This window comes from Octopus bimaculoides, chromosome 22 (genome assembly GCF_046866305.1).
Source record: "Octopus bimaculoides isolate indiv1 chromosome 22, ASM4686630v1, whole genome shotgun sequence".
Taxonomy (NCBI): domain Eukaryota; kingdom Metazoa; phylum Mollusca; class Cephalopoda; order Octopoda; family Octopodidae; genus Octopus; species Octopus bimaculoides.
In genome coordinates this window covers 17,242,497-17,265,387 of record NC_142949.1, presented here as the reverse complement: position 1 = coordinate 17,265,387, position 22,891 = coordinate 17,242,497, and the positions used below count along the sequence as shown (strand labels likewise).

The 22,891-nt window shown below is 39.5% G+C and overlaps 1 protein-coding gene across 1 annotated transcript in view; it reads right to left on the bottom strand.

Annotated features, from left to right (window-relative positions):
- LOC106874360 (oxaloacetate tautomerase fahd2, mitochondrial) overlaps positions 1–22,891 on the bottom strand; it is a 144,165-nt gene that overhangs the window by 32,803 nt on the left and 88,471 nt on the right. The gene's annotated exons all lie outside the window — the stretch shown is intronic.

Below are 22,891 nucleotides of genomic sequence, written 5' to 3'. Positions count from 1 at the left end.
GGTAGCTTCCATAAAGTAGGCATGTTCTGTTACAGTAGCATGTCTTTGCAGCTGTGTTGCATGTTCCGTAGGAAGTTACTATTTACTGATTGCATATGTTTTAAGTGCAGATGTTGTTAACTTTTACTTGTTCTTATTTAATAGTTTGTTGTATTTATGCCCTGTTGGGAAGTGTCTGTTGATTAATACTAAAAATATGAGTGTTATATTTGTTATATTTAGACTGAAAGGTAGGTTGAACCCGATGGTGTATCTTTGGAATACAAATACACACACATTATCATCATTATCCTTTTAATGCCCACTTTTCCATGCTTGCATTGGTTAAAGAGAGTCTAATGAGGTAGATTTTCTATAGTTGGGTGCCCTTCCTGTCGCAGACCCTCACCTGTTTCTAAGCAAAGTAATAATTCCCCACAACCGGATATGTTCTCACAGAATATCTCACAGAAATGAATAACACTGCTTGCATGACAGTGACACTCATTTACAGCAATGATATCAGAACAAAGAAACATGAACATAGACACACACTCAGAGACACATACATATATATATATATATATATATATATATATATATATATATATATATATATATATATATATATATATATAGTGATCTGTACATGCACATGTATGTATATATATGTGAATGTATATGTATGTATATATACATGTGTGTATATTATGTGTGTATATCCTGTGGAGGCGCAATGGCCCAGTGGTTAGGGCAGCGGACTCACAGTCGTAGGATCGCGGTTTCAATTCCCAGACCGGGCGTTGTGAGTGTTTATTGAGCGAAAACACCTAAAGCTCCATGAGGCTCTGGCAGGGGGGGCGAACCTTGCTGTATTCTTTCACCACAACTCTTTCACTCTTTCTTCCTGTTTCTGTGGTACCTGTATTTCAAAGAGCCAGCCTTGTCACACTCTGTGTCACGCTGAATCTCCCCGAGAACTACGTTAAAGGTACACGTGTCTGTGGAGTGCTCAGCCACTTGCATGTTAATTTCACAAGCAGACTGTTCCGTTGATCAGATCAACTAGAACCCTCGTTATCATAACCGACGGAGTGCCAACAAATATTATGTATACAATAGGCTTCAGTTTCCATCTGCGAAAGCCACTCACAAGACTTTATCCAACCCAGAGCTATAGCAGAAGCCTCATGCCCAAAGTGCCATGCAGCAGGACTGAATCTAGAACCATATGGTTGAGAAGTAATTTTGTCACCACATAGCCCCCCCCCCCCACCATATTTTTAAATCCTTTAATCTTGAACAAAAAACAAATCAAGGCAACAAAGCTTCCTACCACTAACTATTCAATCATGAATCATAATGCTGCATGCATGAAATCCAGTGCCTGAACACTCCCAGATTTTCCCATAGAAAAATTTCCGTCAAATGAAAAATAAAGACTTTAGCAAAAAAAATAAACATCTTTAATGAGATTAACAGAGAAACTCAACAAATAAACAGCATTTCAATAACACTGTCAACTCTGCCATTAGAAATAAAACCAGAAAATGAAATACAGAGCACTCAAATATGGCCCTCACCAATGAAAATAAAACATTAGGCCAAGAAAAAAAAACCAATGAAGAGACAGAAAAAGAACCAGCTAATCAATGGAGAAAAGGAAAACAGAAAAACAGTTGAATCTCTTTAAAGAAATGACAAATGACCGCAACTCATGATAAGACATTGCACTGGAGAAGTCTTACTGATCTCTGTAAGAATGGGAATAAAATGAAAGTAAAAGTTTTGGTTGTGATGAAGGATTGGCTGGATAGCATGTACCAGTGGTGGGGAGTGGGTCTCTCGTACATTACTTCCCTGTTAAGTCTCTTTCTACTACTTTCATCATCTTCATTAGTATCTCGTTTAACACTTGTCTTCTCTCCTATCTGCTCTACCATGACTATGAATAATTCCTTTAATTTTGGTTATCTTTTTTTTCTTTTATCTTTTACTTGTTTCAGGCATTAGACTGTGGCCATGCTGGAGCAGCATCTTGAAGACTTTTTAGTTGAATGAATCGAGTCCAGTACTTTTTTTTCTTAACTTTCTCTACCTGGAACTTATTCTATTGGACTCTTTTGCTGAACTGCTAAGTTATGGGGAGGTAAACAAACCAACTCCAGTTGGTGGTGGGAGACAAACAGACGCAAAGGCACACACTCACACACACACAAATATATATATATATATATATATATATATATATATATATATATGCAGTATCTATATATATACACAAACAATGGGCTTCTTTCATTTTCCATCAACCAAATTCACTCACAAGCTATAACAGAAGACACTTGCCAAAGGTGCCACACAGTGGAACTAAATCCAGAGCCATTTGGCTGGGAATCAAAGCAATTTTAAGGGGAGGAGCGAGTCCATTACATTGACACCCTCCCACCTATCCCAGTTCTTAATTGGTACATTATTTTATCAACCCTGGAGAGATAAAAGGCAAAATTAACCTCATAAAAGGCAAAATTAACCTCATAAAAGGCAAAATTAACCTCATCAGGATTTGAACTCATAATGTAATGAAACAGAACAAACACCATAAAGCATTTTCCCAATGCCCAAATCTTCTGCCAGTTCACTACATGGCTACATGTGACAAGAAATGGTATTCCATCTCCCACTTGTCCCAATATCAGCCGTTGTTGTTCAATCATGCTTCATATTTACAAGGCAAATGTTGACATTAACTTCAAACTTTTGCTGGGCAAAAACTTCGAAGTCACTGTCAACCAGTTCATTGTAAAAGTCTATTTGATTCTGAAATATGCTGAATGATCCATCCATTAATGTTTGAAAGTTTTTAGATAGAATTATACATGAAAACTAAAAATACACACACACACACACACACACACACACACATACACACACACACACACACACACACACACACACATATATATATATATATATATATATATATATATATATATATATATATATACAAACAAACGTAGACACATACAAACATACATCTGTGTGAGTGCATGTACATGAATGGAAGGATAGATAGATAGATGGACAGACATATATATGTATGTATGTATGGATGGATGGATGGATGGATGGATTTTGTAGGTATACATAAACTTGAATGTGTGTGTGTGTGTGTGTGTGTGTGTGTGTGTGTGTGTGTGTGTGTGTGTGTGTGTGTGTGTGTGTGTGTGTGTGTGTGTGCGTGCGTGTGTGTGTGTGAGCGCGTGAGCGCGTGTGAATACATAATTTGGAAAGCTGCTTGGTCTTATGGGTAGAATTCTTTCAGAATGGTTATCTAAAATACCCTTCAGGGCGGATTACAAGGAAATAGAATTAAAATTCAATTTCACAATTTGACTCATACGTGATCCCTAAATGACCTGCTGCTAGGGATTTTTCAAGACATACATTCCACAATTGTATGTATTAATGTGCATGCTCATATATACGTGTATATATATATGGTGGAGAGGTGCAAATCATTTTTAAATGCCACAAGTTAGAAAGTGACTAACAGATTCATAAACAAAACTCTCAGTCCCAGAGTCACTCTCTAACTTCTGGTGATTGAAAATAATAAATATATATATATATATATATAGATCTGGTGAAATTGTTGAGATGCTTGAACGGAGACGCGTAGATATGTGCTGCATCTAGGAAGTAAGATGGAGAGGAGGTTCTGCGAGGTTCCTCACAGGCAAAGAACACAGGTACAAGATTTTCTGGGCAGGGAACACTGACGGGGTCGGGGGCGTAGGAATACTTCAAGCGGAGAAATGGGTGGATAAGGTAATCGAGGTCATTAGAGTAAGTGACAGAGTACTTAAGATTAGACTAGCGCTTCATCATAGATTAGCTACTGTCATCTCAGCCTATGCACCTCAACCGGGGCTACCAGATGGTCTGAAAGACCAATTCTATGACACCCTCTTGCAAACTACCTCGTCGACGAGTGACAGGGACCTTCTCTTTGTGGCTGGAGACTTCAATGGTCATGTCGGACGTCGTGCTGGAGGCTTCCATGGCATACATGGAAGCTATGGCTTCGGTTCCCGCAACGAGGAGGGAACCAGACTGCTGGAGTTCTGTGATGCAACCGATCTTATGGTCTGCAATACCAACTTCAGGAAACCTGCCAGTCACCTAGTCACCTACCGCTCCGGCAGACACTCTAGCCAAATCGACTACATCCTCGCCAGAAATAGGGAAAGAGGGCGGCTTATAAATGCCAAAACCTACCCTGGCGAAGAATGTACCCCACAACATAGATTAGTAGTTAGCGACTTTGGGATCGAGGCAAAATGGGTGCCCAGAATTAGACCGGCTTGGAGGAGAAGGGTGTGGAAGCTTAAAGACCCTGCAAATGGACAGAGACTTAGAGACAAGTTACTTGAAGCATTTAACGAAATAGAAGGGGATATAGCATCATACAACGTGGAAGACAATTGGAGATTTCTGCGGGACAACCTGTTGAAAGCCACCGACCAGATCTGTGGGTGGTGTAAGGTCCCCTCTCGACCCAGAGTAACGTGGTGGTGGAACAAGGAGGTAGAGAGGGCTATTAGACAAAAGAAACAGGCTTGGAAGGACTGGAAGAACGGTGGTAGCAGGGAATTTTGCCAATGTGCCAGAAGGGAGGCTAGGCGACAGGTTTATTTAGCCAGAGGGGAAGCAGATAAGAAAAGATTTGCCAATGTTCTGCGCCGTGAGGACCAAAGACTCGAGGTATTTCGTGTTGCAAGACAGTAGGAGAGAGAATAGTGATGTTGTAGGAGAGAAATGTGTTCGCATGGATGATGGTACGCTTGCACTAAATGAGGATGCAAAGAAAGAGGTCTGGAGATGCCACTACGATAGATTGCTTAATAAAGAGAATGAATGGGAGAAAGAGAGCCTGCCGTATGTCGACCCAATGGAGGGACCAGCTATCCGAGTTGATAGTACCAGGGTAGATAAAGCAATTAAGAGTATGAAGACAGGGAAAGCCCCCGGCCCATCAGGAATCACTGCAGAAATGCTCGAAATATCTGGCAGTGTCGGCTATAGCCTAGTCACCCGTATTGCGAACCAGGTGATACACGAAGGAGTCATACCCAATGACTGGTGTAGCAGCATCATAGTCAACTGCTACAAAGGTAAAGGTGACGCTTTAGATACAAATAATTACAGAGGCATCAAGCTGTTAGATCAGGTTATGAAAGTTACAGAGAGGGTCATAGCCCAACTAATTAGGGAGCGAATCAATTTAGATGAGATGCAGTTTGGGTTCGTGCCAGGTAAAAGCACTACTGATGCCTTATTTCCAGTGAGACAGCTGCAGGAGAAATACCTAGCTAAGTATAAACCTCTGTACCTGGCTTTCGTTGACATGGAGAAAGCCTTTGACAGGGTCCCCCGATCCCTTATCTGGTGGTCAATGAGGAAACTTGGGATAGAAGAATGGTTAGTGAGAGCTGTGCGAGCCATGTACAGAGATGCTGCCAGTAAGGTGAGGGTTGGAAATGAGTACAGCAATGAATTCCGGGTAGAGGTAGGGGTCCACCAAGGTTCCGTCCTCAGCCCCCTCTTATTTATCATAGTCCTCCAGGCAATCACAGAGGAGTTCAAGACAGGTTGCCCCTGGGAGCTCCTCTATGCTGATGACCTTGCCCTAATTGCGGAGTCACTATCAGAACTAGAGGAGAGGTTTCAGGTGTGGAAGCAAGGTCTAGAATTGAAGGGCCTTAGAGTCAACCTAGCTAAAACCAAAATCCTAATAAGTAGGAAGGTAGATAAAACACAAACACCTTCAGGTAGATGGCCCTGCTCAGTATGTAGAAAAGGAGTAGGTAGTAACTCTATAAGATGTACCCGGTGCAAGCTATGGACACATAAGAGGTGCAGCAACATCAAAGGCAGGTTAACTAGGAAGTTAGTTTTTGTTTGTGGCAGATGTTCAGGTGCAATAAACACTGTAAACAAACAGGAAACAACTTCTATCTCATTCCAGGGTGAAAAACTAGAGGTAGTCGATAGCTTCCGCTATCTGGGCGACCAAGTTAGTAGTGGGGGTGGGTACGCTGAAAGTATAGCTGCTAGAATAAGAATGGCCTGGGCAAAGTTTAGAGAGCTCTTACCCCTGCTGGCGACAAAGGGACTCTCACTCAGAGTAAAAGGCAGACTGTATGACGCATGCGTACGAACAGCCATGCTACATGGCAGTGAAACATGGGCTGTAACTGCTGAGGACATACGTAAGCTCGCAAGGAATGAAGCCAGTATGCTCCGTTGGATGTGTAATGTCAATGTGAATACCCGTCAGAGTGTAAGTATCTTGAGAGAAAAGCTGAACATTAGAAGCATCAGTTGTGGTGTGCAAGAGAGACGATTGCGCTGGTATGGACATGTGGTGAGAATAGATGAGGATAGCTCCGTGAAAAAGTGCCAGACCCTAACAGTTGAGGGAACCCGTGGAAGAGGTAGGCCCAGGAAGACCTGGGCTGAGGTGGTGAGGCAAGACCTTTGTACATTGGGCCTCACCGAGGCGATGACTACTGACCGAGACCTTTGGAAATGTGCTGTGCGTGAGAAGACCCGGCAAGCCAAGTAAGATCGTTGCCAGTGCCCCTGGACTGGCTCTTGTGCGGGTGGCACATGAGATGCACCATTTTGAGCGTGGCCGTTGCCAGTACCGCCTGACTGGCTCCCGTAGGATTTTCGAGCGAGATCGTTGCCAGTGCCCCTGGACTGGCTTGTGCGGGTGGCACATAAAAGACACCATTTCGAGCGTGGCCGTCTTCGTGCTGGTGACACGTAAAAGCACCCACTACACTCTCTGAGTGGTTGGCGTTAGGAAGGGAATCCAGCTGTAGAAACTCTGCCAAATTAGATTGGAGCCTGGTGTTGCCATCCGGTTTCACCAGTCCTCAGTTAAATCGTACAACCCATGCTAGCATGGAAAGCGGACGTTAAACGATGATGATGTTGATGATGATGATGATGATATATATATATATATATTAAATATATACTTTTATAAAACAAATTTTACAAAATATATAGTATCTGTTAACAGTCTTAGCCAAAAACTCACAGTTGAGTTTTTGTATATATATATGTATACATGTCTCTTAATTGTTGCTGCAATAAAATATCTTCAATGCATTGATTTTAAGCTCTATCCTTTAAGAGACATGTATACACACATATATATATATATATATATATATATATATATATATATATATACCGGAGTAGGCACATATAATGTGCAACAAGGTGGAAAAAAGAGTATTCAAATACCAAAGGTAGAGTAATATGCTTTATTTAAAAGCAGCAGAAATAAAACAAAAGACTGTTGCTCGGTGTTTCGCATTCCCGTTCATCGGACAGTTTTGTTAGAAATGAGAAAGAAATGACGATGCAATCAAAACTAACATATTAGTTTTGATTGCATTATCATTTCTTTCCCATTTCTAACAAAACTGTCCGATGAACGGGAACGTGAAACTCCGAGTAACAGTCTTTTGTTTTATTTCTGCTGCTTTTAAATAACGTATATAAAATATATATATATATATATATATATATATATATATATATATATATATATATATATATATATATATATAGAGAGAGAGAGAGAGAGAGAGAGAGAGAGAGAGAGAGAGAGAGACTGTTTTGAGTTGTTTATTTTGTGTACATTACCATTTCTATATACATATACACACACACATGCACACACATATTAATATTAAGTAGAAGCAACAGGCCCAAGTTCTATTTTTCCTGTTTGCATCACCATACCTATATATATATATGTGAGACAGGTTTACTAGCAGATAAGCAGATAAGAAAAAGTTTGCCAATGTTCTGTGCCGTGAGGACCAAATACTTGAGGTTTTTTGTGTTGCAAGACAGTGTGTGAGAGAGAATCGTAATGTCGTGGTAGAGAGATGTGTTTGCATGGATGATGGTACACTTGCACTGAATGAGGCTGCAAAGAAAGAGATTTGGAGACGCCACTATGAAAGATTGCTCAATAAAGAGAATGAATCAGAGAAAGAGAGTCTGCCAAATGTCAACTCAACAGAGGGACCAGCTATCCGAGTCGACAGTCCCATGGTAGATAAAGCAATTAAGCGTATGAAGACAGGGAAAGCCCCCGGCCCTCAGGAATCACTGCAGAGATGCTCAAAATATCTGGCAGTGTTGGCTATAGCCTAGTCACCGTATTACGAACCAGGTGATACACGAAGGAGTCATACCCAATGACTGGTGTAGCAGCGCCATAGCCAACTGCTACAAAGGTAAAGGTGACGCTTTAGATACAAATAATTACAGAGGCGTCTAGCTGTTAGATCAGGTAATGAAAGTCACGGAGAGGGTCATAGCCCAACTAATTAGAGAGTGAATCAATTTAGATGAGATGCAGTTTGGGTTCGTGCCAGGGAAAAGCACCACTGATGCCATATTTCTGGTAAGACAGCTGCAGGAGAAATACCTAGCCAAAGATAAACCTCTGTACTTGGCTTTCGTTGACATGGAGAAAGTCTTTGACAGGGTTCCCCCGATCCCTTATCTGGTGGTCAATGAGGAAACTTGGGATAGAAGAATGGTTAGTGAGAGCTGTGCGAGCCATGTACAGAGGTGCTGTCAGTAAGGTGAGGGTTGGAAATGAGTACAGTAATGAATTTCGGGTAGAAGTAGGGGTCCACCAACGCTCTGTCCTCAGCCCCCCCCCCCCGTATTTATCATAGTCCTCCAGGCGATCACAGAGGAATTCAAGATAGGATGCCCCTGGGAGCTCCTCTATGCTGATGACCTTGCACTAATTGCTGAGTCACTATCAGAACTTCTGTCTCATTCCAGGGAGAAAAACTAAAGGTAGTTGATAGCTTCCGCTATCTGGGTGACCAAGTTAGTAGTGGGGGTGGGTGCGCTGAAAGTGTAGCTGCTAGAATTAAGAATAGCCTGGGCAAAGTTCAGAGAGCTCTTACCTCTGCTGGCGACAAAGGGACTCTCACTCAGAGTAAAAGGCAGACTGTATGACGCATGTGTACGAACAGCCATGCTACATGGCAGTGAAACATGGGATGTGACTGCTGAGGACATGCGTAAGCTCGAAAGGAATGAAGCCAGTATTCTCCGATGGATGAGTAATGTCAGTGTGCATACCCGACAGAGTGTAAGTATCTTGAGATAAAAGTTGAACATAAGAAGCATCAGTTGGGGTGTGCAAGAGAGATGATGCGCTGGTATGGACATGTGGCGAGAATGGACGAGGATAGCAGCGTGAAAAAGTGCCGCACCCTAACAGTTGCGGGAACCCGTGGAAGAGGTAGGCCCAGGAAGATCTGGGCTGAGGTGGTGAGGCAAGACCTTCGAACATTGGGCCTCACCGAGGCGATGACTTCTGACCGAGACCTTTGGAAATATGCTGTGCGTGAGAAGACCTGGTAAACCAAGTGAGACCTAAATCCAAGGCGTCTGCCAGGGGTGTAGCCAGCCCATTTATGCGTACCTTTCCTACATTGGACACTAAACTCCGCTTGCGAAGACCTGTTGAGGCAAGTGAAATCAAAACCGAACTAAATTCGACGACTGGCACCCATGCCAACGTCGTCTCCTTCGTTGGACATGAAACTCAGCTTGCGAAGACTTATTGAGGCAAGCGAAAGCGAAATCGGGATTGCACCTGTGCCCAGCGTCGCCTTTCTGGCACTTGGGCCCGTGGCATGTGTAAGGACTTTCGAGTGAGATCGTTGCCAGTGCCCCTGGACTGGCTCTTGTGCGTAAAAGCACCCGCTACACTCTCAGAGTGGTTGGCGTTAGGAAGGGCATCCAGCTATAGAAACTCTTCCAAATCAGATTGGAGCCTGGTGTAGCCATCTAGTTTTCACCAGTCCTCAGTCAAATCGTCCAACCCATGCTAGCATGGAAAGCGGACGTTAAACGATGATTATTATGATGATGATGTGTGTGTCCCACCCACATTTAACAAGAAAATTTCTCATACACTCTACCATAACAAACCAAACTACATCTCTACATCTCTTCTCTTCCTCACTTCATGCATTAGGCTAACCTTCCACTCTCCAATCCCGACCTATTGGCCCTGTGCCACTGTATCATTGCTCTCCGCTAGTTTCTGACCTGTGTGTTCCACCAACGCCCTGTCTCGCTGTACCATTATGTATGTCTGGCACTTTGCCACCATCTCTGTCCTGCTGTCTCCCACTCTCTCTCTCATCTTGCACTTCCTTCAGGTTGGATAACCATGTATTTCCTTTGCGGCAGCATACCTGTTTCTGTCTACATTCCTGATATCTCTCTCTCTCTCTCTCTCTCTCTCTCTCTCTCTCTCTCTCTCTTTCTCTCTCTCTCTTTCTCTCTCTCTCTCGCTCTCGCTCTCTCTCTCTCTTTCTATCTCTCCCTCTCCCTCTCTCTCTTTCTTTCTTTCTTTCTCTCCGGCTCTCCTCTACAGCAAGACACTTGTTTCTGTCTCTCTACCTCACTATAACCTTTCATCATCTGACACAAGATCACTTCCTCCAATATCGCCTCTCCTCTCAAAAGAGATTTTTTGTCTTGCAAGGTACTTGGTGATTATGCCAGTGCAGGTGCCACTTAAAAGCACCCAGTCCACACTGTAAAGTAATTGGTGTTTGGAAGGGCATCCAGCAGTAAAAACCTTGCCAAAACTGACCTTGCCTGTGCTTGTGCCACATAAAAAGCACCAAATCCACTCTGCTGAGTGGTTGGTGTTAGGAAGGGCATACAGCTGTAAAAATCCTGCCAAAACAGTCGCAGAAAGCAGACGTTAAATGATGATGATGGTGATGATGTGTGTGTGGGGGGCGGGTGGAAGATGGGGCTGTATATTTTTCTCTCTATTTTTGTTTTTGTTCACTGTTTTTCCCCCTCTTAATCCCTTCTCTCGAAGAGTATGGGCTGGAAACGTCAAAGAGTTTTCCATTCTTCCCAAGCATCAAACTAGTATACCTGCTTGCTGTGCCCTCACCAGTCTTCGACTTTAGTTTTTTGTTAATTTGAACTATATATATATATATATATATATATATATATATATATATATATATATATATATATATATATATATATATATATATATACACACACATATATATATGCATATATACATACATATATGTACTTACCTACATATATATGTATATATACATGCATATGTAGTGAAACTACCTATCGTCACTAGATACAAAACTACTATCGCCATTACATAGAATCTTCTCATTTAAATATAAATAAATGCCAGCGTAGTAGAGAACCCATTCCTTGTCATCACGTGACTGATCATTATTCGAATCGGCAACTTCTTCGAACCTTTCCCGCCAGAATGCAAACTGACCAATCACGGCCCCTAATAAGGTCACGTGATAGAGTAAAATTCTGAAGGCATTTGGAGCCCTCTTAACGCTATATATAGATCAACTCATACCCCACAAATTTGTCTCGGTCCAGTTTCTCTTTGAGATCTGTTCCGTGTACCACACGACAGCAGCAGCAGTTCCAGCGACCACTTCAACAGCTTCGTCCAGCCAACGATGACCTCCGCCGTCGCCACATCAGCAACAAGAGTCTACGACTACTATCCAGCATCATCGTCATGACCAACACGATTCTACGATTACTACTACCAAGCATCAATCTCCACCAGCGTCAACACGACTTACTATGTACACCAAACCAAACCTCCGCGGCACATCTCTCTCTTCGATTCTGTTAGGTGACTCAGCTTCACCACGATAAATAAACAGACAAGAAATTCTCAACCAGCGACGAACATCTGTATAACAAGAATCACGGCCCGGCATCGATGCCACGACATCACAACAAGTGATCAGCTCTGCCAAACTCAGCCAACATACAGATTCATATTATTGTGTACCCAAGAACTGGTATAATTGTTCACGTGTTATTGACTCTCTTTCTATCTGCTGTAATAACTCACACACATGTATCACTCACATACACACTTTTCTTTGTATGACGGCCTGTCTTTGATTATGTTCTTATATGTCGCATTCACACTCTCACACAGACATACATCTTTAACGCCACAATAAATATCTCTGTTATTCATTTAATACGGTTGTGGTCTTTCATTGCTGGTCATCTATGTTATCGTCGCATAACATGTCATGTATATCATCATTGATATATAATTGTGTGTTCGACCGTGTGACGCGTTTAAATAAAAGGAGTCCTCTGATTTTCCATTCGTCACCATTTCTCCTTTTTGAGTTCGCACGGTCGTCCCTTACACATATATGGGTACAGGACGTCAAGAAGAGGTGAACAAATTGAAAAACGAGAACATAAGAAAAACAAAAACATGGAAAACGAACTTTTTTTCGAACAACGAAAGAAACAAATAGAAAAATGAGACAAGCAACATAAACAACAATCCCTTCATCAGTTGTCCCCTGTTTTATCTACTCTGCCTTTCGAATGTTGGGACAAGACGCGACTTCGTTAAAACAGTCGTTTCCGCAAAGCAAATTAAATAAAATTTGGGATTTGCGGAGGGTTAGAGTGGTACAAAAACAGGACAGTGAGAACAAAACAGTAAAAACAACAGTAAGAGCTTTTAAGCCATAACGAGTTGAAGTGGTATACATGCACACAGATACATACATACATACATACATACATACATACATACATGCATGCATGCACACACACACACACACGCACGCACGCACATGCACACATATTTCCATATTCAGTTATAATACAAACAATTTTATATTACTCTGATGGGCTGCTCTGTACTTTAGTAGAGTACAAACTTATTATTCTTATACAAAAATGTTGTTGAGGGTAACTTCCAAGTTTTGGCCAGCTAAGACATTATGGAACATACATACACAAACACACGTGTGCGTGTGTGTCTGCTGTGTATATGTACATACACGCACACACATATACATGTATATATGTGTGTGTGTATTTATACACACACACACATATAAGTGTTTAAAGAGTGAGAGTTACTATGGTTGCATCACGGTACCAGGAACGAGAATATGATAATGGAATATGAAAAGAAAAGCGATGTAACCATGAAGAATATGTTACACGTGAATCTAATGAATTTCCTCAAAATAACAATGAATTAATATATGACTACATCACGCCTTAAAGATGTGTCTTCTCTTGTGACTCCAGGCCGTGAATGAATTTGGTAGATGGAAACTGCACGAAGCCCATCCTGTGTGTATGTATGTACGATGGGTTATGTAATTTCAAACTACTAAATGTGTGCGTGTGTGTGTATGTGCGCCTGCTGCATCTGCATATCACCGTTCACCCATCGGTGACAATGTTTATGCCCTGCATCAACAATATGTCCGGAAGCTCAGCGATCCCAAACCAGGAATACCTTCTTATTTAACAGGGAAAAGAGTCAGCATCAGGAAGTGCATCCAACCGTAGAAATACCCACACAGTTATGCTTAGATTTTTGCCCTAAAGAATATTATAATGGCTTCAAATTTTGGGTACAAGTCGACAGTTTTTGGAGAAGTCAATTGTATGAAGCTCAGAACTTGGTAGGTACTTATTTAATCGACCCCGAAAGGACGAAAGACAAAATTAATTTCGGTGGAATTTGAATTCCGAACGTAAAGAGGGACGAAATGCTGTGAGGCAATTTGTCCAGTATGCTAACTATTCCACCAGTTCACTGCCTGTTGTGTTATTCATATTGATTTCGAGTTTTGGCCCCAGTATTTCACTGCTACTTATTTTATCGACCCAGAAAGGATGAAAAGCAGAGTTGACCTCGGCAGAATTTGAACTCAGAACCTAAAGACATATGAGATGCTGTTAAGCAATTTTCCAGCGAACTAGCGATTCTGCCAGATCGCCGCCTTAAATATATTGAATAATGGAATACCATTCATATAGGCTTATTAATGGATATTGGATTCTAGAATCTCTAGGTTGTCGATAGTTCAATATTTCAAAGGGTTTTAGTAATCAATGGTCAGTGGAAGGAGAGTTGCAAGCGTTAATATTGGAGAAAATATGCCGAAAACAGAATTACCTAAAGGAATTTTAAAATAAACGTAAGTTTTAAGGGAAAGAACTCTCATCAAACTATTTCATTCTTGTTGATTACGAAAAGAAACAGAGTTGTCTCCCCTGAAAGTCTAATTATATAATAAATATTCTTCATACAGCATGTCCAAACGGTTAAAATTCTGCTTAGCAACTGAAAGAGGCCGAATTCCGTCCCACTACCTACCATAATGGGTAAATGTCTATTATTATTTTTCTGAATTAACCCACAATTTTTAAGCGAAATCAAGAAGACGGTAAGTTTGGAATTCCATCTGATAGATTTGACGCTGGTTTTGTCTGATGATTACATTAAAGATTTACATACTAATTGGGTGGAGGTAAAGAATACGTACACCACCTGTTTTCGGCGTGATAAAAACCTTAACCCTAAACACCTTGTGTACGCATTCTTTACTTTCGCCACTAATTCAATAAGAACTGCTTAATCTATTATTGAAATTATTGCTTCACAAGTTTTCTTGGTAATTTTTCAGATTAACACCCGCACGATCTTCACTAGGGTCAGGGTTAGGGTTTTAGGATTCGTTTTAGGGTTTTAGGGTTACGGTTACGGTTACGGTTAGGGATGGAATTCCCTAACCCAAACCTTAACCCTAACCCTTACCCTAAAACTAACCCTAAAATCCTAACCCTGACCCTAAAACCCTAACCCTAACACCCTAGTGAAGATCGTGCGGGTGTTAATCTGAAAAATTACTGTTTTCTTTTTATTCAATTCACTGCATAACCGAGTGTAGTTACATACTGTGCGTGTGAGTAAGTACACAAAATGCTTAGCAACGTTTTTTTCTGGTTTTAGCAAAAGGCGCCCACGAGGTAAAGGTAACCTAAGACTGGACATTAATTGACAATCCTAATGAGGGCCACCCAAGATTAAACAAATGCTCTAACTGACGTTTCTACCAAAAGCATTCCTACGAAACAAGTTATTGCCGTATCAAAATAGTTTAGGAATTTAAAAAATACGAAACAATATTGTGATAAACAGTAAAAACGTGGCAACTGAACGTTGAAAATATAGCAACGAAAGACTTTATTCAAAGAATGTAATACAGAAGTGAATGAAAACTGGAAATACAGGACCGCAGTGAATGGTGGCTTAGAAACACAATCAAAACAACAACCCAGTTTACCCAAGTACTGTTTTGCACCGTCGTCTCAAATATAAAGGAACCATCAATTTTATAGCAACAAAACAGTCGTATACTTTATTTGTTTTTGTTTTTGTTTTTCGTTTTTTGTCTTATTTGTCTTGTTTTCGTTTTTTATATATGAGTAACATAGTTCAAATCCAGGGTGGTGCTTTGACAGAACTGAAAATAATTTTTTTTCTAATGTTGGTCCTGATATTTTGTGGCATTTCTTCCAGCTCTTAGTATTCTGAGATCAAATCCTGATATAACCCTGTTTTAAGATAGACTAAATCTGATTAAACTCCACCACATAGCCCCTGGGGGTCATTCTAAGCTTTATTTGCCACTCAGTTGCAAGCATTTAAGCCTAGTACTTATTCTATCCTGTAGATACCTCCCTCGCTCCCAACCACCCACCATGGGGCATTGTAGTACCTTCCTTCCTAACTAAAACATGAAATCTAAAATAATACTTCCTATGTACCTATTCTATAACAAGACACCTACTTCTGCCTCTCTATTTCTCTGTTACACTCTAACCTTTCATCGTCTGATACTGGATCACCCCCTCTAATGCCCCCTTTGTTGTGGCAAGACACCTACTTCTGTCTCTCTGTCACACTCTAACCTTTCATCCTCTGACACAAGTTCCCCTTGTAACGGTTGGGTCACCAGTTTGTAATGGTTGAAATTTATTTTTGTATCAGTTGAAATTGTTTTGTAAACAATAATATGATAAACGATGGTTGATACACAGCAGGATGGATGTAATCTGTTTGTAAAGATTGGTTTTTCATTGATAGCCATTATATAAAGATGAAAGAACAGTGATTGAAGTTGTAAAGAAAATATTTATTTACCGTTACATTGAATATACCTTGCCTCATTGGGCTGGTGATAAAATCCTAGAGCATACTCTTTTACTTGTTTCAGTCATTTTGGCTGTGGCCATGCTGGAGCACTACCTTTAGTCAAGCAAATCGACCCCAGAGCTTATTCTTTGTAAGCCTAGTACTTATTCTATTGGTCCCTTTTGCTAAACCACTAAGTTACAGGGACGTAACACACCAGCATCGGTTGTCAAGCGATGTTGGGTGGACAAACACAGACACACACATACATATATACGATGGGCTTCTTTCAGTTTCCATCTACCAAATCCACTCACAAGGCTTTGGTCGGCTTGAGGCTATAGTAGAAGACACTTGTCCAAGTTCAGTCCACGCTGCCTGCTTGTGGCTATGACTAATTGTCCATTGACTCGAGTTGTCACTAACTGGCTAACTGAGTTGTCACCAAGTAACTAACTGATTTTTGCTTGGGGGTTCTTGTTTTTATAACTATCCAGAAGGATAGACATATCGATGAGAACAATGAATTTAGTTGGTGGTACTTGTTATCTTAATTCTAGCTTTTGGTGGTCTATAAGAGGTTAGAAGGGTCGAGTGGTGAAGACATTATTTCGGGCCTAGCTAAGGCATCTGGCAAATGTAAAATTGCTGTCACAGAAAAACTATTGTTCCACCGTGAGAAAAGTTGTTACTTGAAATTTGGCTATGGTGGATCCATTTCATGTCTGCAATGATTCACTACACCCTTCTCAAATTCCCCTGCCCCTCTCATAATTCCTTGTCTTGTGAGTTACTAGGTAACTCTGCCAGTGCAGGTGCCATGTAAAAAGCACCAAGTCTGCTCTGTTGAGTGGTTGTTGTTAGGAAGGGCATCCAGCCATTAAATCCCTTCCAAAACAGACACAGTAGCCTAGGGTAGTTTTTCTACCTGGTCAGCTCCTGTCAACCATCCTACCCATGCATGCATGGAATATGGGTGTTAAACGATGATGATGATTATTAGGATGATTATTATGATAATGAAATTTAACATTGATCTTTCTTATTAAATTTTTTGCATTATATCCAAATAAATATGGAATGTGTTTTCTTGAAATAGCAATAGACGGAATGGGGGGGAGAGAGTGAGAGAGAGAGAGAGAGAGAGAGAGAGAGAGAGAGAGAGAGAGAAGTTGAAGATATAAAGATAAGAGTTACTAGACAACAGACTAAGATATTTTTAAAGGAGGTGGGGAATAAATTCAAATTGATTTTCCTTAGTTCTGTGAGATTTGAACTCAGACCAGAAAGGGACAATGCTAAATGCTGTATCACATTTTAGTTTGACTGTTCATTGTCTTTAAGGTTCCTTAAAAACATTCACAGTAATCTCTTTCTTCATGGTGTGGCTATCAATCCAAGGAGTGTGTTGTTGATATAATTACCTCCAGTATTTTATTGCTGCTTTTTTCTGATCTTTGACAGACGCTACTTCATACAAAGCAAACGTGTGCAGTTTTCCATCGGTTGTTTGCACAGCTTTTTGGAGCAAGCAGCAGGACAGAAACATCAGTAGAACAGAAACAATAGGTGACAGAAGCAGCAGAGGACATTAAAACCAACTTAGATGGCCTGCAATGGTATTCAGCAGAGTATGTGGAGTGCTGCAAAAAGCTAATAGCAACAGCTAAGATTCAGGATGTTGTAAAATGTTGTATGACAAACAAATGGCCCAGTTTGCTTTATCTACTTTAATGAGCCTTACACATATCTAAGAGATTTGTTCACCAACCCAGGAAGAGAGAAAATTAAAGTCAAACCCAAAAGAGATTGAAACTCTAACTATAGAAGGCAGAGATAAATTACTATCAGACACAAAGTCTGGTGCCTGGCCATTCTTTACCATTCTATCCAACTTTTCATTGAAGATAATATTCTACTGGAGATTTGGTCCATTTTCACAAGCCTAAAGTTATTTCTTTTTCGTATTTTTTGTTTAATATTTTTCTGAAAGAAGAGCAATCAGGATATCCTTTACGGGCTTCCGTTATTGGCCTGTGGCCATGCTGGAGCATCATTTTGTAGTATTTCAGTCAATCATATCAACTTTACAACTTATTTTTAATGCTGGTTGCTGTATTATCAATTTTTATCTGTCAGACCACTAAGTTACACGACCACAATATAAGAGGACTATTATCCATGGGGCATTAATGTGAGGGTTTGTGGCCTGGTGGTCAGAATGTTGCACTCACAATGACTAGATTGTGGTGTTTGGTTCCTAGACTTGAGTGACACAGTGTGTTCTTGAGCAAAATACTTTTTTTCACATTGCTCCAGTCCACTCAACTGTAAATGAGTCACCCTGCAATGGACTGGCTTCCTATCCAGGGGTAATGTTGTGATCTCAAGTACTTATACAACATGGAAACAGTGTGACCAGCTCTTTGAGTCTTGGGAATTGAGACAGTAATAGCCAGTGGTTGATGATGATGATGATGATCATACACACACACACATAACAGGCTTCTGCAACAAATTCTATTCCCAAGATATTGGCTAGCCCAAGATTATGCTAGGAGATACTTGCTCAATGTGCCTCTAAGAGAGACAAGAAATATTTTATCAATAATCTGATTATCATTTCTATTTTTTTTTTCATTTTCATTTTTAATAAATTTCAATTTCTGTTCAAATTTCAAATCCAAGTTTTTCTTCCCAGATATTTTTTTTTTTAGTTATAATTATAATTAGTTATAACATAATTATAATCTATATATAATTCTGCTTGTTTGTTTGCCCAGTATATTTTAGTTAGAGAGGTGGAGTAAGAGTGAGAGAGAGAGAGAAGGAGGAGTGATAGAAAGACTAGAGAAGGAAAAAGTAGAGAGAGATATTTATAATATCAATACACTAAAGCTAAATGTGTCACATGATTAGCTGAAGGAAGAGGTAAAGAGCAAGAGAAAAAGATGGAGAAAGAAAGAGGGAGAACAATATGTGGTAGGGTGGGGAAGGAATAGTTAGCTGAAGGGAAAAGTAAAGAGAAATAGATGTGTTTAGGATACAATATTTAGCAGAGGGTGAGGTTAAAGAAAGGCAGATAGAAAGTGATGGTCGGGGGAGGCAGTTACATTAAGTGAGAGAGAGAGAGAGAGAAAGAGAGAGAGAGAGAAAGAGAGAGAGAGAGAAAGAGAGATAGTATTTGTATTGTCAGAAGAGAAATATACTGACAGCAAGAAAAAGTAGATATAAACAAACAGCTGAAATGAATTGAACTTTGTTACTGAAAACTATAGTGATGATGATAGGAGTGGTGGTGGTGGTCATGGTGTCTTGATAATGAAAAGTATTCTCTTTAACTGAACTAATTTTTTTTATAGCACTCATCATTTAACTCACGCACACACATAAGTGCAATTATTTGTCTACTCACTTGAAAATTGATATTCATTTATAAAGGTTAATTTAACCTAAACTATGGATTCACAAGAAAAACATTGCAAGCTGCCCAAGAAAGGATGCACAGATCAGAGAGGAAGAGGGAGAAGATATAATAAAAAGTGACAAAAAACAAGACAACAGAGACAAGAGGAAATTAATGTAGATGAATGTCAAGTATATTTAACCCTTTCATTACTGTATTTCTGTTGAGATGCTCTGTGTTTCTTTCAATTACTTAAATATAACAAAGAATTTAGTAAAATAACTTAGTTATCATTCAGCTAGTGTTAGGAACATTAATTGTGACTAAGGTTTGGTAGAAGATTTTAATTCAAAACTTGTGAAAACAAAACATTTGTACTCAGAGCCAGAGCTGGTTTCAGCTGGGTTGGTAACGAAAAGGTTAAAGAAAACTAAGGCAGTGGGGCTGGCAGAATTGTTAGCATGCTGGGCAAAATGCTTAGTGGTATTTCATCCATCTTCATGTTCTGAGTTCAAATTCCGTTGAAGTTGACTTTGCCTTTCGTCCTTTCGATATTGATTAAATAAGTACAGTTACGCACTAGGGTATTTAGAAAAAGCTAAACTAAGAATGTTATAAAAAAGCTAATCATCCTAGGCCCTCTTAAATTTTTTCATTGCATAGATTTCACAGTTCCCACCATGTTAGTTAGATTATAATACATTTTCTGTGCCTCCACAAAGTTTGTGTAAAAACATTGATTAAGATGATCTCATAAAGCAGCCAACAACAGCTAGACAAACAAATTTAATGAGAAATTTTCACAACAAACTTACATCTTATACTTTTATAGGTTGTTAAATCAATAGAGAAAAATCATTAAACACTATAAACAATAATCAATAAAGCTGTGAGGAGTTTCATTGTTGTTGCTATTATCTTCTGATTGAAACCACTTTTCTTGGAGAAGTTTTCAATGTTTTCTTTTGAAACTTTCTTCTAGATATATATATATAGCAGATGGCCAGGTGGCTTAGTAGTTAAGGTGGTTGCACTCATGATTGCTAGGTCATGGTTTCAATTCCTAGACCGAATCGTGTGTTGTGTTCTTGAGCAAAGCACTTCATCATATGCTGCTCTGCGATCACTTCAACACCTGACACATGGCACACCTGTGCACCTGTTCAGACAAAATCAATTTGATGGAGGGTCAGGTGCACTAATTTGCAGCATAGGCATTTGATCATTATAAACAAATCATTTGTGCAGGTCATTTGGCAAAAGCTGATCATTCTTATGTTGTCTTCGACAGAAGAGCCTGTCACATTATTATTATTATTATGTTGTTTTTTTTTCCTTCTTTCTTCAAATTTTCTTCCATTTCTCGCCGAATGTTTTCCATACACCTAGGGCAGAGAAGCTCATTGTATGCATTCCCAGTTTACACACGCAAATTCACAGGTAAAATATGTTTTTAAAAAAAAAATTAATACATAAATAAATTCATGAATGGATGTTGTTTTCACAGCGATAATGCTCTTCTCAGTACATGAGTCATTCCAGTTAAAACGATTTTTTGCACTTTTATTATTATTATTATTATTATTATTATTATTATTATTATTATAACTATCATTCTTATTACTATTATTGTTATTAATATTTATAGGATTGCGGTAACTCCTCCAGAAGATATAGAAGGAAGCAAAAAAACGAAGAGTGCAATTGTCATCAAGTGAACGATATTTCGACATCTCGTGTGTCTTCCACAGGTTCAAATGATAAACGTGTCAATCTACTTCATTTTGGTTAATATTTAAAGGATTGCTTCAATATCTTCTGGAAGAGTTACCTCAGTCCTATAAATATTAACCAAATTGAAGCAGATTGACAAGCTTGTTTTTTGAATCTGTGGAAGACACATGAGATGTCGAAATATCATTCACTTGATGACAATGGCACTCTTCTTTTCTTTGCTATTATTATTATTATTATTATTATTATTATTATTATTATTATTATTATCCTCATCATCATCAAGGCAGTGAGATGGAAGAATTGTTAATACACCGGACAAAATGCTTAGTGACATTTCACCCATCTATGTTCTGATTTCAAATTCCACCAGGGTCGACTTCATCTTTCATCATCTTCGGATCAGTAAAGTAAGAACCAATTGAGCACAGGCGTTTATATAATCCGATCACATCCCTCCCCCAGAAATCTCAGGCTTTGTGCCTAACATAGAAGGGAAATTATTATTATCATTATTACTACTACTACTACTACTACTACTACTACTACTGCTGCTGCTGCTGCTGCTGCTATTATCATTATTATTATTATTATTCAGTTATCTTATTTTTATCTCATGCACTCACTGCACAACCGAACACAACTCTGTATGCCTCGGATATGTGCTGTGGTTTGTTGTGGTGTTATTATTTTCACTGTATTGAAAGTGTTTTACATAGGATGTGCACAGTGCCTAGTCGTGCTATTTTCTGTATATTACATACATTTGTAAGTCCTGGTGTTTTGGTTATGTATTTACCTGAATGTTTTTTCTAACATACTTAATGCACCTACTATGAAAGGAATTGTTTCTGTTTTTCTGTTACTTCCATTTCCAGGTCTTTGTATTTTGAGAGTTTCTCTGTTTATTATTAATATTATTATTATTATTATTATTATTATTATTATTATTATTATTATTATTATTATTATTATTATTATTATTATTATTAAAGGCAGCAAGCTGGCAGAATTGTTGGCACACCGGACGAAATGCTTAGCGGTATTTCACTCGTTGCTACGTTCTGTGTTCAAACTCCGCCAACGTCGACTTTACCTTTCATCTTTTCGGGGTTGATAAATTAAGAGCCAGTGATGTAATTGATGTAATTGACAAGTCCCCTCACCCCAAATTTCAGGTTTCGTGCCTTTAGTAAAAAGGATTATTATTAGTATTAAAGGTGGCGAGCTGGCAGATTCATTGCCACACTGGGCGAAATACTTACTGGTATTTCGTCTGTCTTTATGAAAAAAGCAGTGAGCTGGCAGAATCATTAGCATGCTGGGCGAAATACTTACTGGTATTTCGTCTGTCTTTATGAAAAAAGCAGTGAGCTGGCAGAATCATTAGCATGCTGGGCAAAATGCTTAGCAGCATTTCATCTGTCTTCATGTTCTGAGTTTAAAGTCTGCCGAAGTCAACTTTGGCTTCCGTCCTTTTGGGGTCAATGAAATAAGTACCAGTTGAGCACTGGGCTCAATGAAACTGACTAAACTCCTTCTTCAAAATTTCAGGCCTTATGCCTGGGTTAGAAAGAATTATCATTATTTTCTATGTTTTTTCCCATTACCTGTTTACACGCAAAACCCTCACAACA